Raw genomic sequence first — 13,718 nt, 5'->3', positions numbered from 1 at the left:
AGCGTTATGGTTGCAGCTCAGTCCTGGTTCTGTTTGATTAACTTTTTAGCGGAGATGCAGACAAAAACCCGTATCAGAAGTTGACATGAAATTCAGATTTCTTTTGTCTCATTTCAGTGTCTTTCTAGATCATTACTCTTATCTAGATGACATTATTCTTAAAAATCACTCTAGTAAACTGTTTAAAGAACAAAACAAACCCTTTTACCTTCTTCAGACAAATATCACAAAATGTTAATTGATCAGTTTCCAGCTTTGACGATTTCTTTCTTTTGACAAATGAAAAAATCAAAAGATATTTGATTCAGTAATAGACTTTTAGAATGCTCCCAAATTCTACGTAATTAATACTCGACTTATGTGCATTGATATTTGGTGGCATTACGCATTACACTTACGGGAACACATTCCATCCACACAGTTTAGGAACACTGGGTGATCTTTAGGATGAAATGATTCTTGAGGCTTCCGTAAGCTTCCTCCATTGATTTAACTCCTGATATCCAACAGTTCTTAAAACCAAAATTCTCATGCTTCTATAAAGAAAATCCTTGAAAATCAAATTAGCAACATTATTGCTTAAAAAAATGTCAAGAAATGGAATGGAGGCAAATTATGATGTTCGGAAACAGGGAATATTTATTCTTGGAATAACTGCACAGGCTTCATATCAGTTTATTCTGTGTTCTCCTTCAAATAGGTGTGCAAGTTTTACCTGTATCATCTTTTGCCTTTCAAATAATCACTCTGTATCTATAAAGTGTGCAGATTCTGCTGGCAAAAGCAACAGGTAAGAAAACAGCTATCAAAGAGAACCTATTCTTCTGCCCTTCCCCCTTTACATGGAGAAAATCAAATAGGAGAAAGCAGGGTAAGAAAAATACTGTTCTTGGAGAGTAAAACTCTCCCAAATCCACCTTCCTCCTTCCTAGGTCAGCACTGTTGCTATTGGAAGCTGTTTGCCTGAAGAACAACAGCTAACCTCTTGATGATTTGTGAAGAAATCTGAAGCTGATTTGTGTCAGAGGGAGGAATGGTGTTCTGTTTTACTCTACCAGCATCTTACAGCCTTTCTGTTATGACACTCGAAGAAGTTCTGTACCCAAGGTAATAAATCTTTGTGTCTAGAGGTAGGCTTAGGTTCCTTCATCAATTAATTAATGATGGTTAGGCATCTGAAAGATATTCCTGGACATTAAACTGGCAGAGGAGTCTTAATAGAACTATGCTTATGAATCTGAACTAGGAGTTTGAACATTGCTTCTGTATAAGAAGAAAAAAGCCAGCATCATCCATAACAACTTAAAAAAATTTGTAGGCCTGCTCTATCAATATTTGCAGAGATGATGAACAAAATTGCTTCCCCCCCCTAATGTTAGAGGGGAATGTCTTTTGAGAAATTTGTCTTAGGACATCTCATTTTGGTAATTGTGGCTTCAGCCCCTTGTACCTTTCTGTCTGCTAAGAGCTCTTAGTTCTATCTATCAGCAGAAACTGAGACATCTCTGAGTGCAGGAGACAGAGAATTTTCAAGTTTTACACCTAAATCAGTTGTTCAGGCACCAAAAGACAAATACTGTAAGCACATACATCAAACTCCCCCCAAAAAACCAAGCCCTTCAGATTCCCTTTCAGTTCGGTGCCATCCGTGGAGATACACCTCCCATCTGTGAGATGACTGTTAAATGGAAACAGCTAGACTTCTCATAGCTTAGGCAGGTGGCGGATTCCATTTAGAATGCTGTGATTCATCTGTAGGAAATTTCTTTTTGGGAAGGAAAAAAAAGGCAAATTTATGCAGGATGCCACTTGGAAAGATACAAGCCTCAAGATGAAGTGGACTCATGAAAGTACTTTCTTGAAAACACATGGTTGCACCCCACTGCCTTCAGACATAATGTGATAACACTTCAGAATCAGCCTTAAGAAAAAGGAAGATTGCTCATTTTTAGTGTTCACCACAAAGGTTGAGTGCTGAGAGAACTTACCTGCAATTTCTAGTGGTGTGTGGGTTTTGTGTTTGGTGGTTTCCAGTTGTTTTTTTTGTTGTTTTTTTTGTTTTTTTTTTAAAATTCTTCCATATCTTGTGATTTCTGTATTTGAGCAAATTGAATGGAAAAATGGTAGAAATGTGAGTACAAACAATCAAAGGGGAATTTCTATTGTCAGTTCCATGCCTTTTCTTCTTTTTGTTGTTTTCCCCACAGGAATTAGGATTTTGCCCAAGGACCTAAAGTCTGAATCCATTGTGGGATTCTCTGATCCGGAGAGTAAGGAATATGCTCGTACCCTTAGCTGTTTTTGAAACAAAACTTCATAAGGCAGATCACTAGGTAGGCTCATGGTCTTGCATTTAAGAATCCACTGAAAGCATTAGTGTTTTATTTGTGCGTTTTCACTGTCTGGAAGCAGGACTTTCTGGCTCCTCCCTTTCCACATGAACCTCTGAGCCTGGAGAAGCAGGCTTGTCCTTAAAACCAGCATGCTGGACTTAGATGCAGATGACAGGGACACGCCTACCTTGGGCTCATCTTTGTACATTCCTGTACTTTCCTGTGCCATTTCCTTTTGGGAAAAGTACAGATAATTGCTTTCCTTATCATTAATATGGCACTCCTGTGGGCTATAAGCTCTTTGGATTTGGGAATTTTGAATTTATTTATTTATTCATTATTATCAGCATCATAATAATTTTTGGGGGGTGGGGGCTGTACTTATTTGGTATTATAAAATAAAGCCTTCTACAGGACTCTTGTCCTGTAGAACATGCCTGTTCCCTGATTTAGGCCTATAGTTCATCCACCTTTCTTATCCCCCAAAAAAACTATTTTCAAGGACCTTGGCTGGTGTGCTATTTTTTTCCTCCAATTGGGAGTGTTAATAGCTTAAAGGGAGCCCCAAAGCCCCCTGCTCAAGCCAAGGAGTCTCTCAACTTTGTTTTTCCCTTACTGTCCTCCATATAAAAGCTGTCCTATGCCTGCCTCTACCCCTGCATCTTCCTTCTTCAAAGCGTATTCAAGTATCTCATCTCCCTGATGCTTTCTCTTCCAACATTTATTAGCTTGATGCATTTTCTTCATTTTCCTATTAATGCACTGTGTGCTATACATATATATAAGGAAGTCGTGCATCCCCCACCTGCAAATCCACCCACAGAAAGAAAAGAGGCATTTCACTGTACAGATGTGCAAATCTGTTTCGCTAAGATACTACATAAGTGCTTCAATTTGCCCAGGATGGACAAATCCAAGTAAGTTTGAAATCTCCCCAGTTAAGAGACAGAACTGAGATTTTTTTTTGTTCATATCAAGGAGCTTAAGTACTTAAGTAATATCTAAAACTGTATCTGTGGTCACAACTGGCTATGTAGGGGGAAAAGAAAAGGCAAGAGGGAGAAGATTTAGACTAAAGGATGAAAGATTAAACAAAAGTGATGCGATTTCAGTTGTTAAATACTAATTTGCTATTAGGTCGTATACCTCTTTACTGTTTTGGGATCTGCTAAACCAAATTTTTTCACTTAACCCTTGAATATCACAAGCAAAGTAATTGAAAATAGCAAAATCTGCATTTTAAGATCGTAAACAATAACTTTAGAATAAATTAAATATACATGGCTTTATTGGATTTAATTACAGATGAAACTGAATATCTTGAAAACAAAGTACTATAAGAAGATGAAAATATTAGGACAATGTTTTAGTAACTTCAGATAGGCATATTATAAACATGAAAAACTGAGCCTAGACAGTTAAATACTATTGCACTTGAAGAGCTAGTATTTTGCAATTGCTTCAGTAGGTTTTAAATTATAGCACAAAAGCACATTTTAAAATCTCATGTTCTGGTTCCTGAATGTGAAAGAATTTACTGTCCCACTTGTGTGAGCTGTGGCCCTGTCTGGCATTGCTATGTGTGTTTTGGAGAATAAAAAGGGGTAGAAGGAAGGCAGAGATGATTAGAAGTCGAACAGTTGACTCTTCTTGACAATGCAGTATTAAAAGAATTAAAATACCCATATTTCAGTACTAGTATTTTAATGCCATATAGTCTTCCATCTAAGAAAGGCATATTCCTTAAGTTAGTTTTGAACTAACAATTTTGAAAATAAATATTCTAGTATATCCAGCTATAATCTCGGTATATTCCATTTAGCTTTGAAAAAAAGACAGTTTTCAGAAAAACCTTTAGTCTCACAAAAACTAACTCTCCTGGATAAATGTACTGAAGTTGGCAAAATCATGGCAAAACCAGCCTCACTGAGTTATCTGACTTGTCTCATTAAAGCATACTTAACTGCACCTTTTATCATATCAGAAAATACTACCATGTTTATTACTACCGATGTTAAACTGTACAGGACCAAAGCTTTGCCTTTTCTTCATTACTGAAAACACAAATCCAGTTAAGACTTTTTAGACAAGCTTTCATTTTTCAATTAACACGTTCTATTTCAAATTTATTCAGAGCTGAAACAAGAGTTTCATTTACAACTGAGGAAAGCAAAGATGAAACTTTGTTCTTTCTTTTGTGCTCAGTCATACAATTTATTTTTCTCCTGGCAATGGATTTTAAATCTCTTTGCCTTTTTTTTTATGGGAACTGTTTTAGTAAGCGCCGACATTAGAGCTGACAACGCTTTGTGTGGTTTTTTTTCCTTTTGCCTGGTTTCTGTGTCTGTGTGTGCAGGCATGCATTCATTAACGTAATTCCTCAACCTTCAACAAGAGTGCATCATAAACCAGAGGAAAAAAGGCTCATAAATATTTAGATCCTCCACCTACCTTCCAAAACTAAAGTGAAAAAGAGTATTTAGTGTGGACTTGGTTTGAGTTAATCTGCATATGAACTGAAAGGGGGTACAAAAGGATGAAAAGGTGGTGGAAACGAGCATACAAACCCCATAGTCTCCAGGGGGCCATTCATCTTGTTCTTGTCAATACAATCTCAGTCTCAGTGCTTGGCTGTGCTCTGCGCATGACCCAACAGACTGGCTTTGCAAAGGATGTGCGTGCTTTCTTCCTACTTTTGTTATATGGTGTAATTTTTTGAGAGGAGAAGAAAAATACTTCATGTTTGGGAAGCTGGAGAAATTTTTCTACCTGTTTGTCACCCACACACTGACATACAGACTTAAAAAAATAACATAAAAGGACAACTGGGTTATATGGAAAGCAATTTTAGGTAATTTGACAATTAATGAGTGATAATGAGATCACAATGTACAGATACAAACCCGTACAATTTGGACAAAACGTTCTATATATTTACATATAATACTCCATTTCTAACAAACAACACTGTCAAAAATTACAGATAAATCCCAGAACACCAGTAAAATTTAGGATTTAATGGATTTGCACAATTGAACAGAGTTACGGAATTGTTCAGGATTCTGCAAATTTTTTTATTTTAATTTTTAAAAAATGAGGGAATGTGTCATACACTCAACAAATATTTTATTTTATGATCTGAGATCAAATTAATTTTGAAGGATTACATCACACTACCTACATACAGTGACTCCTGATCTACAACTACTATGTTTAGGTGTTCTTTTTATGCCAAAAGGGCATAAAGGCCACTAAAGTCTGTAATAAGACACAAGTAATGATTCACACATAACAAAACTCTTGATCATAAGCAGACAAAAGAGCAACTTTTTGTTTTTTGTAAAAACATGTAACTCACTGAATTCATTGAACTCCAATCAATCAGATTAACTACAGCAAAATTATATAAATAGTACATGTAAAATGGTCACTTTAGTCACATAATATTCGCTTATCTTACTATCTTGTTAACCTTCTATTATGTACTCATGATAACAGAACAGTCCAAGTATATTATTTTCAAATTAATCTCTATTTCAATCTCTTCCTTAAATGAACTCAGCTGAAGTGGGTTTTTGGTTTTTGTTACCAGACCTCCCCAAAACCCTGATAGTGACCACATCAATGTAACAACAGGTACAAGCATGAGCATGCAAGCTGCTCTGACTCCCCCACTAATCACCCAGTGTCACTCTAACACAAAGGACTCCACCCACACTGACAAACTTCTCATGAAGTACCAAGATATATCTGTAGCCAGAGGGATAATTAATTTTTCTACTAACCTGTAAGATAGGTGAATACAAACTTCAGAATGGGACAAAAGATCAATTACGCCTCTAGTAATGAAAATCAGATGGACAGCTATAAATAGACTACCTCGAAGGAAAACCAAGGAAGGAGTGTATATTTTAATTGACTTGCTAAGGGGAAGACCACCCTCTGGCATGAAAATTGGCCATCTAATTGGCTATGTCATGACTCCTCAAAAGCAAGGAGAAACATTCTAGAGATGGGGAAATGCTTTAAGTCAAGCAGTGCCTCTCCTCCACCTCTAACAGAGAAATGTTTTGCCAGCTTCCTAAATAACAGGGACTTTACAGACCTTTCTAGGGTGGGTAGAAGGAAGGCTGTGTAATTACTTAACAACTGTTTTCATGCTTTCTTTTATCAAAACATTACAACAAAAATTCATAGTATCTTTTTTCCTGCCTTGCCTCAAATACTGTTTTCTCTATACTTCCCGCCACAACCTGTTGTTTTTTGAGCATACTGTCAGACCAGACTAAATATTCATTTGTTAATACATATCCAAACAGTACTGTTATGCAAATTGGATAGTGTATTGGATAGTATACCCTCTGGGAAACTGATTTGTGCATTTCTCTGCTCTGCTGACAGGGTAACAGTTCTTTAGTTGTATCAGGATTTGGGGTGTGTAGAGAGGGTGTGTGCTAAAACCAGAGACAATTTCATACCCTTTTTGTTCAAACAAAAACCTGTAATCAACATAAGTGTAATAACTTTTCTTTAACAGTTTGACAAGTTATGTAAATACCTAAAAGGTGAAGAAAACTGCTCATGAAACTTTCATATATATATTTTCAAACAAATACAATACCCTAAGAGATAACACTAACATTTCAGTAATCACTTTTATTTATTAATTATACAATAACTGCCTATTAGAGAAGCATCCTTAAAAACTTCTACAAGTTATGAGAAAAGCTGTGATATGTACATGGAAACTTCTCATGTTCTAAATGAACAGGAATATCTGGACTCATGTGAACTGGATCTGTACAGAAGTCATTTGAATCTACAGGAAATGCATTGTTTCCCTTCCCTGTATTTCAGTCACGATCTGCAACACAAAACATTTCAAACTAAGAATAATAACAAAAATTGTGAGACTTTGAGAGATGGCCAGCACTGTAAAGCATAATTTCCAGACACTTCAAATTTAGCTGCAGTGATTTTTGCATGTATTTCGCCTCTACACTGTAGTGAACTTTTCAGCTTATTCCCTTGCCTCCCTGCTCTGTGGTCTGGCCAACACAATGACTTGATGAATGTAAAATATTAACACACCAAGCCAAAAGCTTGGGAATGACTGCATTACCCTCAACAAGTAATTTAGTTCTTGTCAAAATCCTGAACTCAAGCTGTTGCTCAGACTATTCCGAGAGCAAAAGTGGTAAATACAAAACGATTCTGCATGCAGCTGATGGATCAACAGTTTGCAGTGGCCACTCCAGACATCCAAAAGGTGTAAAAAACATCTGCAAACTATGGCATTAAAGTGACCTTCTGGAGATTCAAGTGGAGTACAAGTGAATCCTATCTTTTATTGTGCTTATAAACTTGTAACAATTACTTACTCTGATCAAGCAATGAACTCATTTTAAACAGTAATCAGATCCAGTATCAGCTATATAAAATTACATGATCTTGTATTAAATAACTGTAACACAAAATGAGTCACATCTCCTAGATAAGCAAACAACCCAGAAACATTAATCTTTTGGCTTTGAGCCCAAGAGTTGTGTTTTACTGATTGTTAAGACTTGTCCTTTGAACTCTGGTGACAAATAAGGACTTAATATGGACCAGCCTACAAATTCTGACAAAGATGGCATGAGATTTGGGATGCTTCCTGTTTCTACAAGGAAATTCTGAATTTATCCAAGTGCTTAAGCAATAAGTCTGTGCACTCCTGCCCTTCATTCAAGCAACTTGAGGTACTTGACTACAAAGTGTTTCATAGCTTCTGATGAGTAGAAAACTGTGAAGTAGGTTCTGGGGCATATCATAACTCAAATATGTGTGGCTACTATATTCCAGGAAAAGTCTCCCACACTCAACAGAAAGACTGTGGGTAGGAGGAAAAAATGGGAGACATCAAGTAATTCACAATCAAAACAGACTTTAGGCTTCCTAAAGTGCAAAAGAAGTTGAACACTGCTGCTTCCTTTTAGAGAGAAGGCACAAATAGCAATGGACAGATAAAGAAGAGAGCAAGCTTCTGAGCATACTACAGCATGGAAACACAATGGTCTTTGCGTGGGTAAACAACAACCACTATAGCACTGCTCTGTCCTTTGCTTTGGATGAACACTGTTCAGCAACTCTGTTTCAATCTCCAGAAGCTATAAGCATTCATATTGCTTAGTCCCTTTCTTTTCTCACAGCTTTGTAGCTCCAGATACTTCTATTTACCATTAAACACATAAAAAAGGGTTTATATTTAATAATGACTAGGAAAATAGAAAGTATTTTGAGCAGGGAAAAAAAAGACTTTTAGTAAAAAATAAGATTCGGAACTTTTCAGACCGATTAATTAATTACACTGTCTTAGAAGGCCCACCAATACAAATATTTCTTGCTCATTACTGCAAAGTTTAAGAAAATGCTAAAGTTTTCTTATAATTTGTCTAGATGTTTTCTGTCCAGTTAAATATAAGCTCCTTGTGTAAGAACTGCTGCTCTTTGAATACTGAACATTAAAACGAATACGCAACACATCACTAGCAATCCCACAGTGTAAGTCAATATACATATATATTCACATTTCACGTGTTAAAAAGGAAAAGTTGAATTAATACTTGAATTGCATTATAAGTTCTATTTGGTTTTAGTGGTAATTGAGAAGAATGTTTATTTTAAATCTATTTACAAAGTTAAGACTGAAATTATTTATATTTCACAGTAACCAACATACTGTGGTATTTTAGCAAAAGAGGGTGTACCCGAGAAACAGAACTTAGCTGTTTCTTTACATGTCAGCTCTTTGCCACTGTGGTTGCCAAAATAAATCTGCAAATTTCCCTGATATGAACTTTTTATTATTTTTTTTAATCCTATAGTATAAGTGAAAACATTTCTCACTATGGTTACAAGTAAAATACTTCTGATTATATATCTTACACAAAAGTATGTCTTTCAACATTATATTTTTAGTTACATATAGAAAATTTTAAAAAGCTGCTGAGGGCACTACTGTAGGTGAGATGACTGCATCAATTAAAATGCAGAATGTTATCCTGAATAATTTTAAATTTAGGCACCTAGTTCAAAACAGATAGAAGGTAAAAAACCAGGTATGTCTGAAATAATGGCCAAGATCTCTCAATATTCCTTATTTCCAAATAATAAAAATATTGCAGTCTTTTAACTTGAATGGATGTTAGCTGGACTCCCAATGACAGATATCATATTTAGCAGTGGTCAATTCAGTGTCTCCACAGATTTAGGCAGCACTTACAGTAAGACACACTCACCGCTATTCCCACTTTGCAATGTGTGGCACAGATTGGCTCATATTTTGCTTCCAAAAGTGACAGGCCAGAAGCCATCTGAAATTCCCCATTATGCGAGCACAGCTATACCGCTAAGGTAGTACTTTTGTGACTGCTGAGATGGAAAGAGTCATATCTAGCACACTAACTGAAGCTATAGGAGTGTGCATGGGATTAGAACCACTGGAAATGTGCATGGTGTATTTCAAGAGATTACTTTGCCTCTTTTATTGACCTAGGCAGAGCATCGATTACTCATAATCCAACAGTAAAATGCACTAAAACAATGCAAGTGTTCATAAATTATAAGGTGTAGGAATGTTTATGAGCTTAGAGGTAAAACACACCTTCAAAATACAGGATTCAAATATGTTCTGTAAATAGTTTTTCCCCCCGGCTTTTAAAATTTAAGTGCTGTTATGAAGGAGATGATAAAATGGGTAAATTTTATGTTTACAATGCACTACCTCAATTTAGTTTTCTCTCTGTAACTGCTGGTATTTTTTTTTCTATGCCTTGTCAGATTGCTTTTCTTTCCCTCCTTCTCACTGTTTTCTGCCTTTCTCAGCAACACCGTAATAAAACTAGCATACATGAGACTTCATTTTCATCTCCTACTGAAGAATGTGAAATGTAGCCAATTTAAACTTTGTTTTCAACGCAGAGATTTCTCAAGAGTACAGCAGAACTACCACCCTCTCTAGACAGACACACCTTTCCTTGTTGCTAGAATGCTATCTTTTCTGGAGAAAAGCCTACATAGTACTTAAAGAAACTGCATGTACAGCCATTGCATATCCATGGAAATAATCTACTTAAAAGTACAATCTACTAGGCAATCATTCTATGGTAATCTGGAAAGTAGATGTAATCTATTATATATTGATTTACATCTTTTCTGTGCATACTGATGACTGTTTGGCAGATAGGTAAAGTGAAGCCCAAAACAGAGATACCCACGCCTTCCCTAACTACACAGAGTTACATAAAATGCTTAATATTATAGGAAGCAGAATTTAGGCCTCTCCATTCTGTCTATGTAACACTATCCCACAACAGTAACATAAGGTATATGAAATAATACCTTACCAAGAAAACTGCCAGGTACAAGATTTAGGTCAAAGGTGGAAAAATACTTCTTTTATTTTACTTAGCATTGTCTTTTCTTTCCAGCTTAATGACCGCATAATTAATACACAACCACAGGAACACTGAGACTGCAGCAATTCCTACTCTTGTATAAGTGGGTGAATCACAAAGGTATCTCTTTTTCTGCCTTCTTTATTCCAACATGAGGAATAGCCAGTTCTACCAGGAGTGATATTATGGGTTACTACACCCTTCTTCACAGTTGTACAGCTTGATGTAATTTAAGTATAAAAGATACAAATCTGAATCCTTCCAGACTCAGGTGTATTTAAAACCTGTATCTTCTACTTCTTCAGCAATGACTTAACATCACCAGTGGACAAATTTAGGCATTATCTCTTCCAGGATTACACAGAACACCTAGAAATGTCCCTTTTTAGACTATGAACACATCATCTGCTTATTACTTTGAATGACATGCTACTATAGCTTCTGTTTGAAAAGTTACCTGTTGGTTTGGCTTAATGTCAAGAGAAATATGTTTTTCATTGTCAGACACTGCACAGAATTTCAATCTAATTGGTTCTCAAGATTTTTAGTCTGGCTCTAGACCTTATTCTGTTACTGAATTAAGCACCTTGCTTAAAAGATAAATGAATTTCAAATGTTCATCTGGTATTGGGCATGTCTGACTACTGCATTACAGTTACAGTAGCTACAACCTTGTACACTATGAACGAGTCAATAATGAATCACACACACAGTGTGGGTTTGTTTTTCAAGTGACTGTAATGGTTAAGTGAAGAACTGTTTCTTTCCCTAAAGAAGGGTAGTATAGCACAGTGGTATCTTCCTAATACAGACAGCACTGCAGAAGGGTGACAACATCCAACAGTATATGCCTATGATTTGGTCAACGGAGATGCTGGAAGTAATAGCCAACACTTTTGAATGAGTATGCTTCCCAGGAGTCATTAGCCTTCAGATCTCCCATTTCCAAGGTGTTATCAGCTATGAACATTATAGCAGTAATTGAATTTGCTTTTTATGATCATTGCAGACCTTTACTGTAATATATAGAGGCTGCTGCTCACATTATCATAATTTTTCTAACTTTGAGATTAGATTAATGCAATGAAACTTCACCTTAAAAGAGAAACTGTTGGAGAATACTACAGGTTACGTGATACAAGAAAGGCCACCTAGATGAAAACACAAGAGTTAAAGATAGGGACTTCTGCTTGTGTCTAGACTGAAGTTAAGACCTTGAGTACTTACCTAAAGAACCCTTCAAGACCACAGGACCTGATTATCTTGAAAGAGACTAATCAACTTCTCTCTTTCTGCCCCCTCCCCTTCCCCTTGACATCAAGACCACACAACCTCTCACCCATACTCACAGAACCTGTTTACCCAGTCCTGCGTCATGTCCTTCCCCCTGCCTTCTTTCCCCATGGGAACACAGGAAAATTAAGACAGTGTAAGAGTATTTCTAGTGCCTCTGTAGATCAGGCTGTAGTCATGCCAGTCTCGATGGGAGCTATACCTTCTCACAGCTCTTTAACCAGAACTAATTCTACTTTCATCTCCTTGGAACTCTTAAAACACCCTTTCCTAGGATGTGGAAGTGTGGGAAGGTAAAGGCAGAAAGAAGAACATAAGGTATGCTGAGAGGGGTTTTTAGGTAGCTTTTTTGGTTTTACTGTGTTTTTGATAAAGAAAGATATCGTGCTGATTTGCTTATTTAAAACTAATGCTGAATGATCTGCATTTTATTAAAACACTCAGCTTTTCCACAGGCTTTTCTCTAAAGATTTAAATTCACAGTCTTGAAGTATTTACAGAAAAAATAAAGGATATGAATTTTTTTTGTCATTTATGCCTAATTAAATGGGCAGCTTTATCATATAGCTTTGTCTCAATTTCTGTACTGTTCTAAGAAAATAATTCAGATTAACATATAGCAAACTAGGGCTTGAATTTTGCATTGCGCTGCATGAGTGATTCCTCAACTGCTGGTGTGCACCATTTCATTCTCCAGTAAATAAGCACAAAATAACATATGATAAGCTCTCTAGTTCCTATTAGTAGGTAAGACAACTGATAGTTACTGCACAACAATTTGTGCTGGTATTTCTTACCTTGCTCCTATTCAAGCACTGGAAACACTTGATGTGCTGGAAGCAATAATGAAGTGGTGTGGGAACAGCTGCACCAAATCTGCTGAAAAAAAAGTCTCCATATGCTCTTTTTACTGTGAGAATCATCAGTCCAGAACAATTATTCTAACATCATCGACATTTATCTAATTTTAGGATGAAAGCTTGCTGTTCGACGGATGCCCTTAATCAAATGGAAGGATTTGACAGCATGTTTTCTCAGGGTTAAAAAGAGCCTTCACTCACTGCTTAAAAATCAGTGAGTAAAGGGCTACAAAAATGCATCATCGTCCAGACTGGTCTACAAGAAGCAAAAGGATGGCAATTCTCTTAAGCATGTAAAGTTGTATTTTAGCTTCTCACAATCCTAAAACAAGGCTGGAAAAGAACAAACACAATCATGTTACTAAATAGGAACCGCAATGTTTTGTGTTGTGGGCATGCTACTGATGAACTAAGAACCTATATTATAAAAAATGGTTTGTAACATTGCTACTTTTTGATAACAAAGATAATGTTTTCTGACTGACTATATAATTTCTTTCAATGATGGAAGCAATAAAATTGACTTACCTTACATAAACCATTAATTTTTACTTAATGTAAACAAACCCCTGAAATGAAATAAAAATTCTCATGTCCAAATAATGAGCTCTGCCTGTTTAAAGGGGAAATATACTATAAACACTAGATGGAATGCAATAATCCAAGGCATTTTTACTATTTCGAGAACTATGCTTTCTCTACATTTTTGTCAATGCACATCTTTCAGGAAAAGCAGTTAACCCTGCTTGACATTACCCAATGACACTGTGCACCTGTCAACGTGACGTGTCTGT

At 36.3% G+C, this 13,718-nt stretch overlaps 2 long non-coding RNA genes across 2 annotated transcripts; one reads left to right on the top strand and one right to left on the bottom strand.

Moving 5' to 3' along the window:
• The first annotated feature begins 511 nt into the window (after positions 1–511).
• Positions 512–11,021, top strand: LOC108496751. Its single transcript, XR_001874574.1, has 3 exons — positions 512–1,107; positions 2,208–2,333; positions 10,805–11,021. It is a non-coding gene; the product is annotated as an uncharacterized LOC108496751 (long non-coding RNA).
• LOC108496750 lies at positions 2,013–13,037 on the bottom strand. Its single transcript, XR_001874573.1, has 2 exons — positions 12,862–13,037; positions 2,013–7,197 (listed from the first exon to the last, which is right to left on the bottom strand). It is a non-coding gene; the product is annotated as an uncharacterized LOC108496750 (long non-coding RNA).
• Positions 13,038–13,718: the final 681 nt, after the last annotated feature.

Source organism: Lepidothrix coronata, unplaced genomic scaffold (genome assembly GCF_001604755.1).
Source record: "Lepidothrix coronata isolate B3197 unplaced genomic scaffold, Lepidothrix_coronata-1.0 Scaffold42, whole genome shotgun sequence".
NCBI lineage: Eukaryota > Metazoa > Chordata > Aves > Passeriformes > Pipridae > Lepidothrix > Lepidothrix coronata.
The sequence above is the reverse complement of the archived record's forward strand: the minus strand, read 5'-3'. Positions and strand labels throughout refer to the sequence as shown.